Source organism: Micropterus salmoides, unplaced genomic scaffold, assembly GCF_014851395.1.
Source record: "Micropterus salmoides isolate LMB-PRFRI ecotype aquatic unplaced genomic scaffold, ASM1485139v1 Ms_hic_scaffold_10, whole genome shotgun sequence".
In the NCBI taxonomy this organism is placed as follows: Eukaryota; Metazoa; Chordata; class Actinopteri; order Centrarchiformes; family Centrarchidae; genus Micropterus; species Micropterus salmoides.
The window spans coordinates 3,185,278-3,204,546 of record NW_024040041.1 but is presented as its reverse complement, the minus strand read 5'-3'; the positions used below and the strand labels follow the sequence as shown (position 1 = coordinate 3,204,546).

Genomic DNA, 19,269 nt, shown 5'->3' with positions numbered 1-19,269 from the left:
GTTGTATAACAAATAAAATAATTCCAACGTCTTCCTATGCAATATGTAATCCTGAATAATGTCGGCCACAACAAACAGTAACTTAATCTGGATGGACATTTAACGCTTAACAAAATAATGTGTAATGATTTAGGCTTTCTATTTTGATGTAAAAGCATCAGCAGATACCCAGCAATAATGGCTATTGAGCATGATAACCTGTTTGAGTGATATGAGCAATATATTTTAATATGGTCCTCACAGATCATGTACAGCATCATATTTCTCAGCTGAAAAGCTTGAGGAGGCTCCAGGCATCTCCCTGAGCCTCTTTACAGCTCAGATGGTAAAGTTGCCTTCGTAAATGAAGTCAGTGGAGAGTTATTAACTGACGATCCACCGCGGCAGGGAAAAGTAGAAATGTATCATGATGTGGGGCCGGCTCTCAGTGACAAGAAATGTCCTGAGGCACATCTTACTGGGAAAGAAAAGTCCAGCTGCTGTGGACTGTGTGTGTGTGTGTGTGTGTGTGTGTGTGTGTGTGTGTGTGTGTGTGTGTGTGTGTGCATTTCCCCTCCTCCTTGCAAACCATCTCAAAGTTTTGCATCATCTTGCTACAATGAAGATAAAAGCTCCTGCTTTATTAAAACAGTCTGTTGGCTAAAATCTTTAAGCTCTTGATGTTAACTGATGTTGCTAAGCTTATGCAAGAAAATATGAAGCTAATACAGGGCTGTGTAGCTGTAGCATGAATGACAATTATGCTATTGCTGCAATCTATAAACCCAGACATGCAAAAGAAGTGTGGTATGTGGGCCAAATTTTCTCCTCTCTTACTTTTGACTCTGTTTATGTCTGAAATAATACCAAATGTTTTAGTGCATTGATGCATAATGTGTTATATAATAGATTTTTCCCATATTCCATATTATTTCATGCCAAGTGAGATACACAACAATCCTGTCCACATTTTTACATCACAATCACACAAAGTACAGCGAGAAAGACAAAAATATCTATTTTAAAGAATAAAATATGGAGCTAATTAGTGGCTGAATGTTATCTAAAAGTGCTCTATTTTTTAACCACATTTCAGTTGCCCTTTATTTTTCATGGATTTTGTATTGACAAGATAGGATGTATTTCATTTTATGTTATGAACCAATAAATAAATAACAACAAGACGTTTGCTAACTTCGTGTTTGTTATTTTGTAGTTATGTTCCTCTTATTCAGTTTGGGTTCCTTTCAAGTTAGAAAAGCTTGAAGTTAAGAAGTGGGCTGCCCAATTTAAAGGTTTTAAAACGAGCTTTCATCCTCAGTCACCTGCGAGTGTCCACAATAAAACATTGGATCACTTAATATGCTTGATTTGCTCAGTTAACATATCTTAACTCCATAAAGTCCATCTCAGTAAGCAACTTATTATGTATTACTAAGTAGGTATGTCTCCATTTAGCACAGTTTTAGTAAATAACCAACTATACTGTACATGGCAGCTTTGTTCTGTGCAGAAACCAACCAATATTGCTGCAATATTTCAATGCTGCTCTTAACTCTTTAAGTCTGTCAATTAGTTTGTATTAATTTGATAAAACCAGTATTTAGATATATAAACCACATGAGCACAATTCAAACTAAAATAATGAAGCTCTTGGAACTACATTTTGACAGAGGACCTCTCAACAAGACCAGACCACAATATTTGTTAACGGTGCTAGAATTTCCATACCAAAAGTTCAATTAATCAAATTATCAAAACGGACTGACACGGAATAAACCTCAGACTTTTGGGATCACAGCACTAAGGAAGGGTGGAATTGGAAGGAAGGCTCCAGTTTTCACATCTGATGGTCCTTAAAATTTCACAAAGTATATAATCCACACATGCAGACCACTTTTCAGTGAATCTTCTGATACATCTTATTATCTCAATTACTTTTACAAAGTATGGTTTTAACACGTGAGAAATCATGTGTATTTGGGATACCTCATAGAGCTACTGATAAAAAGATACTTTGCAAAGTTATGTTTTAAGATTTATAGAAAGCATTTGTCACGGTCGATCTAATGATGCAAACGCCACATGGACAAAGCACAGTTGATGTCTTGTGTTCATGCACACCTATTTTGCATTAACAAAATACACATAACATTTCAGACAAAAGCATTTCTTGGAATTGAGTTTTACATTATTGTTATTATTATTGTTATTTACCATGTTTACATAAATAATCTGTATAATTCTCCACCACTTGGATGAAAAACATGTAAGACAAACATTGCCATCATGGTTGGATACTAAACATGTGAGTGATAACTTCTAGTGGGAGATGTGTTGTGAATTTGTGTATGCGCCCATCTACCCTACTGAGCAAAGCTCTGATAATTGCTAGGAGGTCAGACCTGATATCATTTATTTCTTCAGTTGATGTTGAGAAGGGTTAGGGCTGTCATTGCTGTCCAACACTGAAGAGGGTGCTATGGAGCAATCTACAGTAAGCACATGGAAAGCTGCACTTGACTCTGTTAGAACTTTTACATTCATGAACAGCATGTGTGTTATTTTCTACTTGCCTCCTTGGTCTTCTTATCTTTACGTAAAGGAAAATACATTGGCTATCTGATTACTGGCGTGTCAAGGATGTGGAAGAGGAAGTGCTTGGGTCTTGGATCCCACAGACTAAGGAGCTGCACACACTCCAAGAGGCTGCAGCTCATAATGGTTTAAATTATGAGTAGCACATGCAAGGTCTACGCACAAGCCACAATTATGTAGGTCATAGAGGTTTTGCTAGTGCATGCGCAAGTGAAATTGTCCTAATGAGGACATATAATTTAACTTGTTGTGTAAGTTGCACTTACACAACAAGTTACAGTTAAAGACAGACTTAAAAAAATTTAATTTCAAAATCTTTGCAGCAGAGGCTGAGGTAGCCTGACTTTTACCCTCTATGGGTTTCCCATTATGCAACTCAATGGCATCTTTCATGAGATCCTAAATGCCCACACATTTCAAACTTCACAGGTCCACTTTGTAATGCAGGCTTTTTATTATATATTTGTAGGCTCCAAACCCAGGCTAAGATGACCCTAATGACATCACTATGACATCATCAAGGTTATTTTCTCAGATTTTACACGGCTCCTTCAGAGCCTGCTTTGACAGGCTGAGCATGACTACACATGATGAGTCAAATGAAACGTCATGTGTAAAATTGTCCCTTTAAGTTTATGTCCAATTACTCTCTGTCCCCTTATTTAACTTTGTAGGGCTACAATCATTGTTCATTAAATGTGAATATAATTGAATTAATGCTGCAAGTCAGCACATCTTCAAATAATAATGTCCCAGGCAATATTATCTCCAGTGTGTGTGAAATTAATCTTAATTTCCTATGCCCTTAGTTTTAAAACATTATACTATAACCTTTGCATTTTTTTGCTAAATATGCAACTAAATAAAAGAAAACTAAACTGTCTTTCAGATATGAAGCTAATCTATGACCCTGGAAGCATGCTAATGAGCTTGCAGTATTTCAAAATGTCTTAGTCACCTACAATATGATGATGATAACATGATGTTTCCATTTCATGTATTTGGTGAAGTAAGCGCTGAAGCAGGAACTCATGACTATAAGCTCTAATGTTGTCACAAAAAAAGTTTTCATCGTTCATTGAAGTAATGATTAAACATAAGTGGATTTCAATAAAATGCAGCATTAGGTTTTACAGTGAACTGCTTCATTTACAGCCTGGATGTCAACAACTATCTACATCCTGTGTTTGATGTAATGTTGAGAGAATGGTGAGCTTGTACGGGCTGCTGTATCGGCGCCAGGACATAGCCAGACAGTGAACTGTGGCTGCTAGATGTTAATGTGCTATTAAACGCGTTGCAAATTATACAGAAGCCCTCCGCCACTGACACAGCAGAGAAAGAGAGGGAACAGATTTACAGCTTCATGGCAGCACGCTGAACTTCATAAAACGTATTATGTTTTAAAATGAATACTGCCATCGTTTATCACCACAGCACTACATTTGTTGCACGAGGAGGAAAAGGGAAGGCCAATTCCATCTGACCCCTCCCTGACACACACACACACACACAAACACAATCATTTGTAATGTTTTTATCTTTATGTTGACCATAGTTTTATTTTAGCAACAAATGCTTATCAATGAACCCAAATTTTAAACATGCTAAACCCTAAACCTAAGCCAGTGTACTCTAGATACACTGTGTGTTTACACAGGCAAAAGAGCGGCTTCACAAGTGAAAGAACTGCAGAATTTGACTCTGATCACTGTAATGTGTACAGGCCAGTGGTCGAAAAAGTATTCAGATCTTCCCCTCTAAAGTATAGAGTGAAATATAATGAAAAGTTACAGTACATCCTGGTCTTACTTAACACACAGACATGAGACTGATATTGATCTCAATTTACTCTCAGAAACAAAGCAAATAAGTGTATTTTCCCAAATGTAGAACTATTCCACTAAGATCATTGTTTTCAATGTAAGGACATTTATGTGAAAGTGGACTAACAAAAGTCTATCCTCACAATAACATAAAAACCAGGCCACACTCATCAAAATGCAAGAGCTTAAATATCTGTTAATGTGACATGTGGAAGCTAATGCAAGACAAATGTGCATAAGGATTCATTGTAACAAATAGCGGCAATTAATTCTCATTTTACTAAATTTTACACTATTTTACATATAAATTGCATGGACCCTTGTGTTTGTAAGCCCAGGCACTGCACATCTACAGAGGTGTTTTCACTTATTTTGCCCCAGGACTATGCTTGATTGACATCTCCGTCACACACTACACGACTGATCAGCGAGAAGGCATCACACACTACACTATCTGACAACGACTCTGTGACCCCACGACTTATCTCCAAACCCCACAAGAAGTGACACGGGAAATTCTTCAAAACCACGTGCAAAACAGGAGTTTATTTCATATAGTTTATATTTTTGTAGTTTATATATTGTAAAACACGACAAGGAAAAGAACATAGGTGAAATAATGCAACCTGTTCTCATCTCAGGCGTCATATATACACGCTTGACAAGCGTATGTATTGCAAAATGTCAATTCTGCGTGTATAGGAGACGCCCCTAGGTGAGTGTGTATGAGACGCATCCAGGCGGGTCTGTATATGATGCACTGGGGTGACCAGAAATGTTAGTAGCGCTTCCGGTCGCTAAGTAGCTCACTAGCTAGCGAAGTTTGTATTTAAAACGTTGACTGTCCCCCAAAGCAATTTACCCTAATCTTAACCAACACAGAAGTTAGTGCCTAAACCTAAGTCAGTAAATATATGCATGTTGACCAGCTAACCCTACCTGCTAGCCTACCTGCTGTGATAAAAGGTAGGGTTAGCCTCCTGTATGTTGCAGCGCAATAGCAAACTGCAGAGTATCATACATACGCAAAATCAACGTTTTGCGTACAATAGCCACGGTTTTGTCAAAACGTGTATATATGACACCTGAGATGAGAATGGGTTGAATAATGCATTAGCACACGGGGGCAGCAGGGATTGTCTGCGCTACAGAGAGAGTTGAAGTTGAGTAAAAAAAAATTTATGAAAAAGTAGCTGCCTGCTCTGCCAGCTGCCTGCTCTTATTGGCATGCTAGATATCTGTCTGGCGTCAGCAATGTATTGGCGAGCCTCTTTGATGCGTCATTAAGTAGTTCACTCATAACAATCGAGTGGCGATTGGCGATTTGCTTGGTCTGGCAGGTCTGCTCATTGTACAAAAACACAACTTTCTTAACTTTATTCGCTGGACTAATCTGGGACTGGGAGCTCGAGCACTGAGGTGAGTGTTGATGTTTACACCGCTAGCACAAACGCGTAGGACCTCTGGGAGGAGGAGATTTTAAGACAGGCTCCGGGTCTCCAGTCCAGGCAGAGTCAGCTAGCTAATAGGACCTCTCGCTGCATGGGTAACTGGGCAATTAAACTATCCTTCACAACCGAAAAATGCAGTTTCTGTGAGACGCACTGAACAACCTCCAAACACTTGAAGAGTAGTCCTATCTTTTAGCGCTGGAGAAAGCGCTATGAGCAGAGCAGTCAATTATTGAGAATGACTGAGCTGGTGGATAGGCACTGTAGTTTGTGGACGTGCTGTGCCTGGAGCACGTCATAGCCAAGTTTATAATAGAAAATAAGGGAAAGTATAGGTCTCCTTTAAAGTCTAACTGAAATTAGAATACAATTTTACACTATAATGATGCTGCAGCTGTTGTGCATATAATTCAATTGTTTCAAGGAAGATAAAAAATTTTGGATGGTTCCCATGCTAGCAGTTGACAGACATCTGAGGGCCAGCTTTGCTAGGAGCCTTCTGTGGTGGACTGGACTACAAACTTTGATATGAAACTTTGTTTTTGTTTGTTTGTTTTCTTTTTCTTCCACATAGCGGTGGTTATGTACTGTAAGCGACATCAGATGCACTGTTAAGTTTGTGTTACATTGAGAAAGCTGAAGTTAGAAAGCTAGGCTAACAAGATTCCACTCTGAAAGTGGAAACTAGTTAACTTGGGACAAAAGCAACGTTTCCCAAAAGCATTGTTGCTAACTACAGTAGCAACTTCCGTGGTTGGAACTATGCAGTTGCGACTCAAACCCTAGTTTGAACTATGGAGGTAACTACGTTGGAAACTTACATGGTGCGTACCATCATTAAGCGGCGCAGGTGTTACCCAAAACCATAGTTCTGACGAACGTTCAAAAACAATGCCGTGAAGTTGTATACTTTGAACTACAGCTTCTGACCTGTGGATAGAAGCTTAGTTCATGGTGACTATTTCATAGCTAGCAGAAGATGCAGTCTAAGGAGGTGGTTGTAATGTATTCGATAATCTTGATGTACAAACCTATTTAAACCTACCTCTCCAACAGTCGATCCACTGTGGACCAGAGAGAACACTGGGCAGACTTCATTCATCCACAGAAGATCTACAAATGAATTTAAAGCAATTTGTGCTTGTGGTTATTCACAAAAACAGTATTTGTCATGTTGAATTGCTTCTCTAGATTTGCATCTATACTTTCTGAATAAAAATAATTATTCCACATTTGAAAACTTTGAAACAGAAAGAGAGAACGCGCTGATAAAAATGCAAATGTTTATACAAAATGTTATCCGTGTCAAATTCAGCCAATGGGAAGGTTTTCCAAAAACACCTGAGAGAAGCACCTCGCTGCAAACAAAGACAACATTTATTGAGGTCTCTGATGCAGCAACACATGGGGAAATCACCATCAAATTCAAAGCACATGTGTTTTGCAATCACAAGCAAACAGTCCAAAAAGACTATCAAAAAAATGTAACTCCTCAACAATATACAGATGATAAAAGTTGTGTAGGGTCTGGCTGGATTCCTCCTCTGCTGTCTGTTGGCATGCAGCTGTGTGCAGTTGAGACTGGTGTGATTCAGGCAGTTTCAGGTTCCTGTGATCTTGAACATCCAGCCCAACAACTTGAAACTACCTACATCACACAACTCCTGGATTAATCCAGTGCCTCCACTCATGGTGGCAGTAGTGACTGAAACTCCAGTTGGTTCTGGGACAGCACAGGACAACACTCCCCAACAAAACCAATGGGAAAGACATTTTCTGCTTCAGTAGAACACATTGTAGGTCCAGATTGATCTGAAATTGAGTTTAGATATGAAGTTAAAATGCCACATTGAAACAAAGCGATCTGTGAAATAGAGCACATGATGCTAAAACCCTCAACAAGTTATCGAAATACGTTGTTTGTCATTGCCTTCCAAGAGGAGCTATGAGAGCCTTTTCTGGTCAGACACCACTACCATCACAGCCCGTTGTCCCAAGAATGACGTCCCTATTGGATGATTCTGCACACCTTGACTGACATCCACTGACTTTCATTGAAGTTTGTCTCCCCCGTCACATTCAATTAATATTCTTCTTTCAAAACCACAATATCTATCTGTGTTTAAGCTGCATAACCTTAACTATACCCTAACAATCATTTATTTAAATCTATTATTTATACAGAACCACAACCTTCCCCTAATATTAACCATGTTGTAGAAAGTGAGAATTTAAAAACACTGGCATTGGACACATTCCATGGTTTTGCAGAATCCCCCAAAACTGACCTTCTTGTCTGGTTAAATGGTCATGATAAAACTGCAGTGCCTTCCAAACCCACTACTAACGATATTAATTTGACTGTTCACTGATCTGCCACCGCTATGGTAAAGGTTTGGTCAAGTTTAGGGGAAAACACAACTTGGTTACAGGAATAGTTCAACAATAGTTTTGGAAAACATACTTATTTGCTTTCCTAACAATAGTTAGATAAGATGATCGATACCACTCTCATGTCTGTATGGTACATGTGTCAGGGTTCTGTGCCAGACTACTTCTAGGCCAAATGCAGGAACTTTCTAAAGCCAAGAACTAGTTCGGCGTGTAACTCCGTATAAAACCTTACGTTTTGTATATAAAAAAAATGAGGCATAACTTGTTCATCAGTGAGCGTTAGACATGTTGGTAGGCTGGATTTTGTTACCTTTGAACAGAACAAAAGTAGCTGTTTCCCCTTGTTTCCAGTCTTTATGGTAATATAAGCTAACCGGCTGCTGGCGATAGCTTTGTATTGTCTTCTCACATAATTCTCACCAAGAAAGTGAATTAGTCTATTTCCCAAAATTTCAAACTAATCCTTAAGTTCAGGGAAAGATCATAGTCATGGTTAAAAGAAACATTTGTAGTCTTCAGGCTAAAATGAAAGAATTTAGCTGCTTTTTATTGTTTCTAGTGATAATGACTTTACAGAATACATTAGCACAAACTCTATTACTTGTAGTGTCAGATTCATCATCAGCTTCAGCACTATCTTCCCAAATCTTGGTTAACCGCGCTGGTCTGTTTTTTACATTCTGCCGTGCATTCAGTTCTCATTTGTGGCACAGAATCAAAACACCAAAAGAAAACAAAATATGTTTTAAATATGCCAAGGTTCATCTGAAAGACTGACAAATCAAAATCCCTGTTAATTGAATTACAGTTTAATTGTCACAAAGTACAATAACTCTGTTAAGGTTTTCATATGACAGTTGCAAGACTTGCAGTATTTCCTTCCTCTGGTTATAATCAAATGATTAGAGTGCATGTGACTGAATCCAGCAGCAGGAGGTCAGACTGCTGCAGTAAATCATATCTAACAAGTAAAATCCCTTCAGCACCAGGTTCCTGCTTGGCTTAATGAATATCCAACTGTGTGACCCTGGTGCAAAAAGAAGTTTGGAAATCCTCTTGGGCTGCTCTGCGATCATTGGAAGCAGCAAGTTGATGACACATGATGAACACTGTGAGGAAGCAGAGATGGCCTGAGGTCAGCTGGCATGTGGGTCAGTAAATACAAGAATTTAATTTAGGAATCTTGTCAGGACGGTTTTCATAGACGAGTATCTCTGTGAAAAAAAAAAAGTCATATCTGTTCAGTCTCTGAGAATCCGCCATGTGCATCCAAGAGACAAAGCTTGCCGTCAATCCAATCCAATTCACTTTATTTCTATAGCACATTTAAAAAACAGTTACCAAAGTGCTTTACAACAGTATAATACAAAACACTGCATAAAAGTATACAAACATGACATCAACAAAACTATCAACAACTAGGACCACAACCACTCGTTATGGTACACTTAAAGCCAAGGAGTACAAATGTGTTTGTAGGCGAGATTTAAAAGTAAGAAGGGTGGGTGTCAGTTTAATATGCGGAGGTAAATCATTCCACAATTTGGGGGCAATAGCTGAAAAGTAACGATTACCCCTAGTTTTCATCCTAGTTATTGGCACATTTAACCACATATGATCCGCAGTAACCTTGACGGGGTGTAATTTGCAAAAGCTCAGTGATATACTGAGGTGCTAGTCCATTTAATGATTTAAAATTTTTAAATGTATTCTAAAATGTATAGGAAGCCAGTGAAGCGATGCCAAAACGGGAGTAATGTGTTCATGTTTCCGAGTTCCTGTTAAGAAACAAGCAGCAGCATTTTGGACTAGCTGTAGGCGTGAAAGAGAAGTTTTGTTCACTCCTATATAAAGTGCATTACACAGACAGGAAGGACAACAAAGAAGGCAGACTTTCCAGGAGGCACAAACCATCCTTTGGAGTGTCTTTTGTTGACCATCAATAGGCAATAAGGGGCAATAAGGCCATCGTAAAACCACACTATGCAGTTATATACACCACTGCTACAACTGCATCCCCTACTTCCTCCAACCACCAATAAACTAGTTGGTCAATTTCCTCTGTGGTAAAAAGTAAAGGTGGGAGAGAGCGACAGATGGGAAAAGGAAAAGCATGCAGACAGAGAGCCCTGAGATGAGGCTGGAGACAGTGTGGCGCTGCAGAAATGTTTCTGTCTCAACATGGCGCCTGCAAACCTGCAGCCCAGGAACCGAGGCTGTCCTCCCCCTCTTCCTTCATTACCATTCACTCTGTCTTTCTTCTCTTCTTCCATTTCATCTCCTTGTTTATTTCCTTCTGTTATCTCCCGCCTGCCCCACTCTTATATGCTCTATTTTCTCTCCACTGAATTACAGTCAGCATTGCTTTCCTTTAGTGTCTTTTCCTTTCCTCCTCTCTGAACAAACGGACAGCAGCTGGCTATTACAGCAGCAGAGGAAGTTCAGCCATGTGTTCCTGATCAAAGTTCCACATAGAAGCCCCACGGGTCGCTTCTCATGCAACATAACGACTCAGAGTATTGTGTTTAGCCTACGATGAAACAGGGTGACGGTCAGGTTGAGGAACAGTTATCTATCTGTTGCTGACTCACTATCCTGTCTTAACATGTTGAAATTTCCTACTGCAGCGCAATTTTTTACTCTTACCATATCACGTGTACACGTAGTCGCTCCAACATCTCATCTCAAATTGGTAAGCTGATTAGATATGTACTGTAACAGGATCACTCTTCAGTCACAACCTGCAGGAAACAGAAAACTAGTTAGTGTGCAACTTGAGTCTATAAAGAGAAATGTAGAGCCAATTTACTGCAGCTCTATCAATGCATCTGATACTGATAATACTACAGCTTGATGTCATATTGAATTTGTACTACAAAAAGGTATATGATGCTTCAGGCAGGACTCAAATACAGACCTTGTGGACACAACTAAGCATTTTTCAGATTATAAATAATACTATTACCACTGATACTGCTGCAAATGTCACTAGTATGTTATAAGTATACAATTGCTAGCCTACTACTTCTGTATCCTTTCAAGAATCAAAAATAGACAGGTAAATAAACTAACAAAATGACATGTTCATACATTACTGGGTAAAAGTATATCTGTGTGCTGTTCAATCTGCTAACCATGCATTAATAAAAAGATATTGAATTATGTTGGTGTTTTATCTCTGTCTCTCTTTGTCCAACAAGAGTGCCCTGCACATAGATCTCTTGTTTTCATCTTAAGTGAACCGGAAGTGGAACAACAAAATTCAGAAATAGAAGTTACAAAGCTCTCACAGGAAATATTTTTTATTAACCACTATCGTGTGTCCCACAGACTGGAGAGAGTTGTGAAAATCGACTATTACAGCATAACTACAAGTTAGCAGGTCCAACTACTACGAGTGTCACTGTAATAGCAGTGGTAATGTTCTAACGTCCACTGCTATGTCATTTCTATTTGTTGTGTTTTCATTGATAATTTTAGAAGAGAAGGTCAACATAAGCCTTTACTCTTACATCACCAACCTACACAACTGCCCGTGTATTGTTTTCAGAAATATAAATAAAATAAAAATGAAAGCCCTATGGACACTTCTGGACAATGTATATGAAACAATGGGAAGTATCTGGTGAAATATAAATGAAATTGTACAGTTTTGTCTGCTTGTGCATCATAGTTCAACCATCAGACTGGCAGTCTGGCTTATTTCAAGTAAAATTACAGCTGTAAATTTTGACAAGGGGAGATGACAAACATGAAGGGAGGCTAAATGCATAATTATAAAATGTAATAATAATAGGATTCTATTGTGTTTGAAATAAAAAACACTTATTATTAAGCATTATTATTATCAATGTATTTGCAATATCACAGCAGTAAGACCTATATTTTATTTTACAAAATAATTCAGCATCACAAATTATTATTATGTAATCATCATTTATGTACCTTTTTACAATCCGTGGCAGAAGAAATTAAAGAATGTGTCTGATAAAAACAGACAGAGGCTTCAGTCATACAGACAGGGCAGCAGCTTTACATAGTTTATACAAAAAAAGGAGTTCTGCTCTCAAAAAAGCATAACAGAGATGGACATTTTAGATCTTCACTTAAAAGCTATAAAAACATTTCTTGCAGTGCTGTAGCTAACATTGAGGACACTGAGATTATGTCCTATGTATCTTTTAGGTAATCGTTGAGTCTGATTAATAAGTGGATTCCGAAAGTGAAATATTTAAACAGTGCCTTTGCCATTTGACTAGATGATAGAACCAGTACATTTTTGTTATCCTAAAATTTAGCCTATTCATATATATATATAGCTAAAATGCTGGTTGGAGTAAAATTGAATTTATCAATTATACTTTAAACATAGTAATTAGAAGAAACACACTGAATTGTATAGCACTGTTAATCCATGTGCCAATTTAGCAAGATGCCCCACTAAACCTTAAAACCCCTGTGGGGGAGGGGGGGGTTAATGGGTTTAAAGGTGTCTAAAATGCAATAATCAAGTCCCTTCGAAACTTAATAGAAGCATGTAAAGAAACGTGGAACCATTTTACAGAAAGTTTCTTGCTTTTGCTGAACCCACTTTAAACGCTTCAGCATTTCTAGTTCAGGATGTTAAGAAGGCTTTGAAACACCATTAAGAGTTCATGTTAGGAAATACAAATTTACAATTTTAAGTGGACCATGTTGAGGGGTGCATTGTATCCTGAGTCTTTCTACAATCCTGGTTACGGCCCTGGTTCTTCCCCATCCTGCAGACTTGAATGAATAAATAATAAATGGAGCGATCACTATATCCGCAGCCATCACGCTGTAAACAATCTGTGGCCATTTACTCCTCAACAACCTCCTGTCATTATGCACAAAAAGAAGACTCATGCTCACCATTAGAAGAAGACAGGCAGACTGAGTCCAAGTTGCCTGGATGGGAAATGAAAATAAGAAGTATAAAGCACTTCACAGTTAAATTTGAAAAAAAGTCGATACAATAAAGCCTGTCTTCCAATAGGCCTACCGTCCCCTTTTCCTTTATGTCTGAATGCTGTTCGTTTGCTTCAATCTTCCTGTGGTAATCCTCCAGTAAAACACCTCAGGTCAACGTAAGAGTCCAAATTATATTCCATATTTCCTCTGAATATCCCGTTAACCTCTCCTCATTCACTCATTCCACCACGTCTCTAAGTACAATGCCGGATATAAGAAGTTTAGGGAGTAGTGTCTAAACTGTGTGTGTGTGTGTGTGTGTGTGGGAGGGGGGGGGGGGGGTCTCCAATGTGCGAAAGCTTTGTAACACAGCAGCTTTCAACTCACACCCTGCTCTTCCTCATCCTCTGTGTTTTACAGCTTCCGGTGGGTCCTCTTCTCCATCAGGTCCTGAGGTGATCCCGCGCCTCCAGTTGGAGAGCTGCTTCTTCACCCGCCGGTCGGTCAGGTCGACGCTCCTGCTGATCTCGAGGGGGCGCTGTCGGGCCAGGTAGCCACCATGCTAAGGAGGAATTCCTTCTCATTGTTGTAAGGACTGCAGTTTTCGGCTCGAGCCGACAACCAGGTGCCGACGGCCGGGCCGTCCGCTGCCGGGGCCAGTGAGCTCATCTGGTGAGGATGAAAGGGAGGCAGATGGCGGTAACATGTGTTATAGATAGACTAATATGCTGCTAAAATATTTTTTGAAAGATCGAAAACAATGTTGTGATTATAAAGGATTATAAAGGAAACTGTCTGCCACGCAATTCGGATCGCTGATAAAACAATTCTGTACTTTTCAGGAAGAAAAGAAAAAAATCAATATTTAAAATTTCCTATTTGATTTTGGGGTGATGATCAAAGGACATGTAATTAACAATATTATGACAACATGTTTCCACAGCTTCTTATCGACAAACACACACACACACACACACATACACACACACAGCAAGAAAGCAAATAAGAACATAATTATAACATAAGCACATAATTGTACCAGTAGGCCTGCTAATAATATTGTTTTTAAATAACAACTATTATTATTATTATTATTATTATTATTATTATTATTATTATAGTCGTTGTTGTTGTCAGTTTGGGGTCTCAACATCAACATCTGCGGTGAAGTATTTCCTAATATATTTCTGTAATTCCTTAGTTCTGCAAATCCAACTAACACCGCATGCGGCTGCGACTGTGTGTGTGTGTGTGTGTGTGTGTGTGTGAGAGAGAGAGAGAGAGAGAGAGAGAGAGAGAGAGAGAGAGAGAGAGAGAGAGAGATTCCTGTGTGACCTAAAGAAAATGAGAGATTGAGATTGCAACAATGTAATGTAAATATGGAAATGTTTGTTACATTTTATTTTAAACGAATTGGACAGCTTTAAACTGCGGGACATAAGCCTACACATTCAGACCTATTTTTATTTCGGAAATCACATTTTCTCACGCACTACTGTTGATCTTTTGTTTTTATCTTATTTTTTCTGAAGAAAGCTGCAAGGGTTTGAGGGTTGGATTGTTAGTTTCATTTTATTTTTAACTCCAACAATGTTGGACTCGGCGAAAGGCTAAATGCAAGCAACTCACTGCCTTTTCAAATAGACACTCGGGAATACTGGCGATGGTGAAGAAGGCTTGTTTGGTGAAACGTGTCAACAGAAAAAAAATAAAAATGGTCAACTAAGAAACAACAGCCTATTGGGAGAAATGTTTGTGGGTTTTTTAGAAAACCGCTATCCCAGTTCAGAAGGAACAAGGATTCTGCTTCATGAGAAGGCTATCCATTATCAGCGAATGATATAGGCCTAAGTATTTTTTGGATTATTAGCCTTTGTAGTATTAATTAGCATTACCATTTAAAGCTAATTGTTTATTATTAAATAGCAACGTTAGCAGAAATATGTTATTCTATTATTATAACTATAATAATTATTTATTGTTATTATTACTAATTACTGAATCCTATTGTTGTTGTTGTTGTTGTTGTTGTTGCGACGTCACAGCTGATTTCTAATCAGATGTGGCAGAACTCTGGTGGAATATCCATACACTTTAATATGGTTAGGTTGCACAACTAGGCCTACAACAAACGCATAAACAAAGTCTAAAAAGTAATGAGATAATTAATAACGTGTCTCCTCCCTGACAGTTCGAAGAGGAAGAGGCAGCAGGACATGAAAGAAGTAAATAACTGAAGAGAATTCAGAGGCCTCGCCTGTAATGACATCCAAAGAGTGCGAGCTGTTTTTGCCTATAGGCTGTGTGTCTGCATTTTTCAGCATGATGTCATTTCTGCACGGCGAGGGTCAGCCAGAAAGCAGCTTTTGCTTTATGTTGTAATAATATTAGAGCTCTGCATCTTATGGCAGAAAACAACCTCACGGCTTTTGTTTGTGACGTCACCCACTAAGCTATGTTCACGCGCCTATCTGCACACTTTCAGCGTTCTTATACATGACAGGCTATGTCTCTGAAGTGTTCTCTGTCTCTTGCAGAGCGTGAGATGTTTCAGTCATTATTTGATACATCAGCTCGTCGCCATATTTAACCAGAAAATCGTTCTGCCTCTTTATCTTCCACAAACAGAGCAGGAGATCAGCCGAGAGGAGTGGCGGGTAATGCAGTTAATATTAAATTACAATTTACGTTTCTTTGTATTTTCACAGACACTGATCGTTTTAGACCGAAATATTCGTAATTTACGACGACATCCCTCCCATCCCACTGACGATTTCAACATGGCATCTCTGCTTTCCGTCTGACATCAGCAGATCTAGGGTTTTGCTGAAGAATGCAAACTATCTGCAGCAGAAAAGATCATATGTAGCCTACATCATTTATTTCACTCCACAAGGCTTCTACTAGATAAAATCATACAGTACGGATTGTTAATCGCTTTTCTTTTTTCTGACTCGGAGCAACTGCAAGATTGACACACAATTTTTACCTTTTAAAATGTCTCCTCACTCATCATTGTAGGCTTTAACAACATCCAAAACACATCCTAATCTCATTAGCGACATGTATTCAGTTTGGTGCCCTGTGTGGGTTAAAAAAATTTAATATATATGTTGTTGATTTTGATGGCTATCCGTGATCTAAATGCAAAATTAATTAATTAACATGGCCCCCCACAAAACCTGATGTCACTCCCAAAATTGATTGACAGCTCTTTCAATAAAGCCAACTAGGCTACACACAATAGACTACAACTCATAAGTAAGAAGAAACCATTGTAGTTTCAGTTAAACCACAGTCAGCTAAGAAACAAATGTTGATTTTTCATAAAACATATAGATTGGTATCGTAGGGTGAAAATAAATACACTGCTGCCTTTAATGCAGACGCATCGTGAGCATGACAGAAATTATATTTGGCTGTTCAGGTTAACACACGTATCAACCCAAGGAAAATAAATAATTTATTTCTTGAAAAACCTCCCACCATCGTTTCTGTAAAATTCAGCAGCAGCCATGAACAGACGCTTTGAGAGTTATTGGGCTTAAAGAGAAACATTTTAGATATTTTGTAGGCTGTTTGTGCGCGTGCTGTTTTTATTGTTGTGTTGTGCAACAGGCAACCGGAAATAGCAGCAATGTGCTCATAACAGCATTTCATTTGTTTATTTTGTCCAGAGCCATATGGTGAAATGCACTTTTATTCATTTGCTTACAGTTATTTTAGTTCAACTGTTCATTTAAGACCTTCTCTTCATTCAGCGCCTACTTTGGAAGAAAATCTGCCCATATAGCTTGCTCTGCATGCCCCAGCAGGCGAGAGGAACAGGGACAAACACAGCTGCGTTTGGTCTATAATGTCGATGTCGGGAAGGGATACTAAAGTTTGTCACCACAGCAGGCCCAGTCGGGCCGGCTCGCTCGGCCCTTCCTGTCCGGCTGCTGGACACGGGAAGAGGGTAATTCCAGCCTGGCGGAGCAATAAATTCATTTCAGGGAGAGAAGTGGTGGGGCAAAATGACTCTCTTTTGTCTTTTAAGAGCCCGCCATAAAATGAAATAAAGAGTAGCCAGAAAGACAGTGTGGGGCAGACAGGAAAGAGAGACAGAGGAGTCACCTTGTCTCGCCTGCAGACCAAACTGCCTCCCCCCTCCGGCTGCTGCCACGGCTGAGCTCCGTCCACGCCGCCTATCTCTTTCTCTTCTTTCCTCTTTCTGCTTGGCTACACCGTGTCTTTTTTTAACAGTCCACCTACATCTGTTGTTTTTGAGTCTCCTCCCCTTTTGTTTTCTATTTTCCATCCCGCCTATCTCTGTGCCCTCATTTAACACTCATCCCTCGCTTCTTTCCTTCTTCTTTATATCTTCCTTTCGTCCATTTTTCTTGCTCCTTTTATTGTCTTCCCCCTCTGCCACTGGCATCCACTGGCATCTCTTCTTTCCCTCCCTCTTCTTTTGATCTTTCATTTGATTTATTTCTTTTTTCTTTATCTGCACATCCTGTCATTCTCTCTCCTCCTTATTCTCTCTTCCTACCTTGTTTTGAGGTCCCGGTGTTGCACAGCTACGGCCCGCTCTCCCTCGGCCCGGCCGTCCTCCCCGTGGTGCCGTAGCTGCTGCAGCTGTCCCTCCGACTGTTTTGGACCGGAACCGAATGGCATCCTTCCTTACTCCTTCCTTTCCGTTATTTCCTCTTGCAGTCTGTCATGGAGCGTCAGCAGCACTCTTCTTCCTCCTGCCTCCTCTTCGGCGTCGGTGATAAATCGGCTGCCACCATTCTCTCCAGTCCGCATCCAGTAGCAGGTATGAGGTCCGAGGTCCGCAGACACCGCGAGGTGTCCACTGGGGAGAACGTGTTCACGGACTGCTGTGGTAGTGAGTGGGACATTCTTGGCTATTATCTCCGGTTGTGCAAAGACGCCTTCACTGACTTCATTGTGACGGTGACCAGACTGCAGTCCCGAAACCGAGATCCGCCCTGGAAGAAGTATCCCTATGGCCGTGGTGGTGATGACGCGGTGGCAAGGTGGCCAGCTCCTGAAACCGGGCACGTGTCCGGTTGCAGGCGGCAGTATGGACATGAGATGTCGGTTCGGTTCCTGAGTGACGTGGGCAGAGGAGGAGAGCGTGGCGGGGGAGGGGGTCCTTTCTGTTGGAATGCTGTGAACCTGTGCGTCACGCTCATCCAGAACAGGGAACGTGTTTTGGTGCGCCTTTCTCCATTTGGTGCGTTAGGGGCGGCTCTGTGGTAACGGCTGTTGCTCGTGCCCACCTGGTGGCGGCTGACACTGAGGTGACATTGGGGTGGTGTAGCGCGTGATGCTACTGCTGCTGCTCCTGGTGCATCATCCTCATGCGCACACCTCCTCTGAAATGATATTAGCACAGTAATTATGTGATTCGAGTCTGTGGGTTGCGGTAATGGAGACGCATGTTCTCCGAGCGTCTGTCTTTGAAACAATGTCTCTGAAATTGCTGGGGAAAGATTTGCGAGGAAGAAGGGGGCATATTTTGGGTTGATGGGATTCAAGACAGACCTGGCTGGAAACGCTTCCTGTTAGGCGGCCAATTGCAGTCTGAGGTTCACGGGCAGGCCACGCCCCCGGGTTATGGCAGCTTCTTTCTTTCTTTCTTTTATTCTTTCTTTCTTTCTTGCATAATATAGGCTCCAAAACCGCTCTCTGTTTTTCACCGTAGCTTCAAATGGAACGAGAGGCCGATGCAGGGACAGAAACGGCCTTACTCCCAAGCTGCTTCCAATTACAGCCCTGTTCCATGCAGCCGCCCGCTGTGAATTTCCCCTCCGATTAGGCCCGTACAGCGCTCTGAGATTATTGTTATTGTAAGTAGCCAATTCTTACATTCCTGAAGAATATGTGGGGAAATGTTGAGGATATAATCATAGGAGAAGTGAATTTGTTCAAACATGAGAAAATAATTCTAACAGAGCTGCTAAAGTATAATTTGCATAAAGTAGCCTACACACAGTTTCTGGTGCTGCTGAAAAAACAGAGCACAATGAGGTCTTCCTCTGAACCCTAGAATTTATCATCTATTGGTGATGGAGCGTTAGACATTTCAGAGATAGGCT

At 40.1% G+C, this 19,269-nt stretch overlaps 1 long non-coding RNA gene across 1 annotated transcript; it reads right to left on the bottom strand.

The window, feature by feature from the left end:
* Positions 1 to 8,771: 8,771 nt before the first annotated feature.
* LOC119919311 lies at positions 8,772 to 17,523 on the bottom strand. Its single transcript, XR_005447672.1, has 5 exons — positions 17,297 to 17,523; positions 13,568 to 13,849; positions 13,142 to 13,177; positions 10,895 to 10,989; positions 8,772 to 9,462 (listed from the first exon to the last, which is right to left on the bottom strand). It is a non-coding gene; the product is annotated as an uncharacterized LOC119919311 (long non-coding RNA).
* Between the last annotated feature and the right edge of the window lie 1,746 nt (positions 17,524 to 19,269).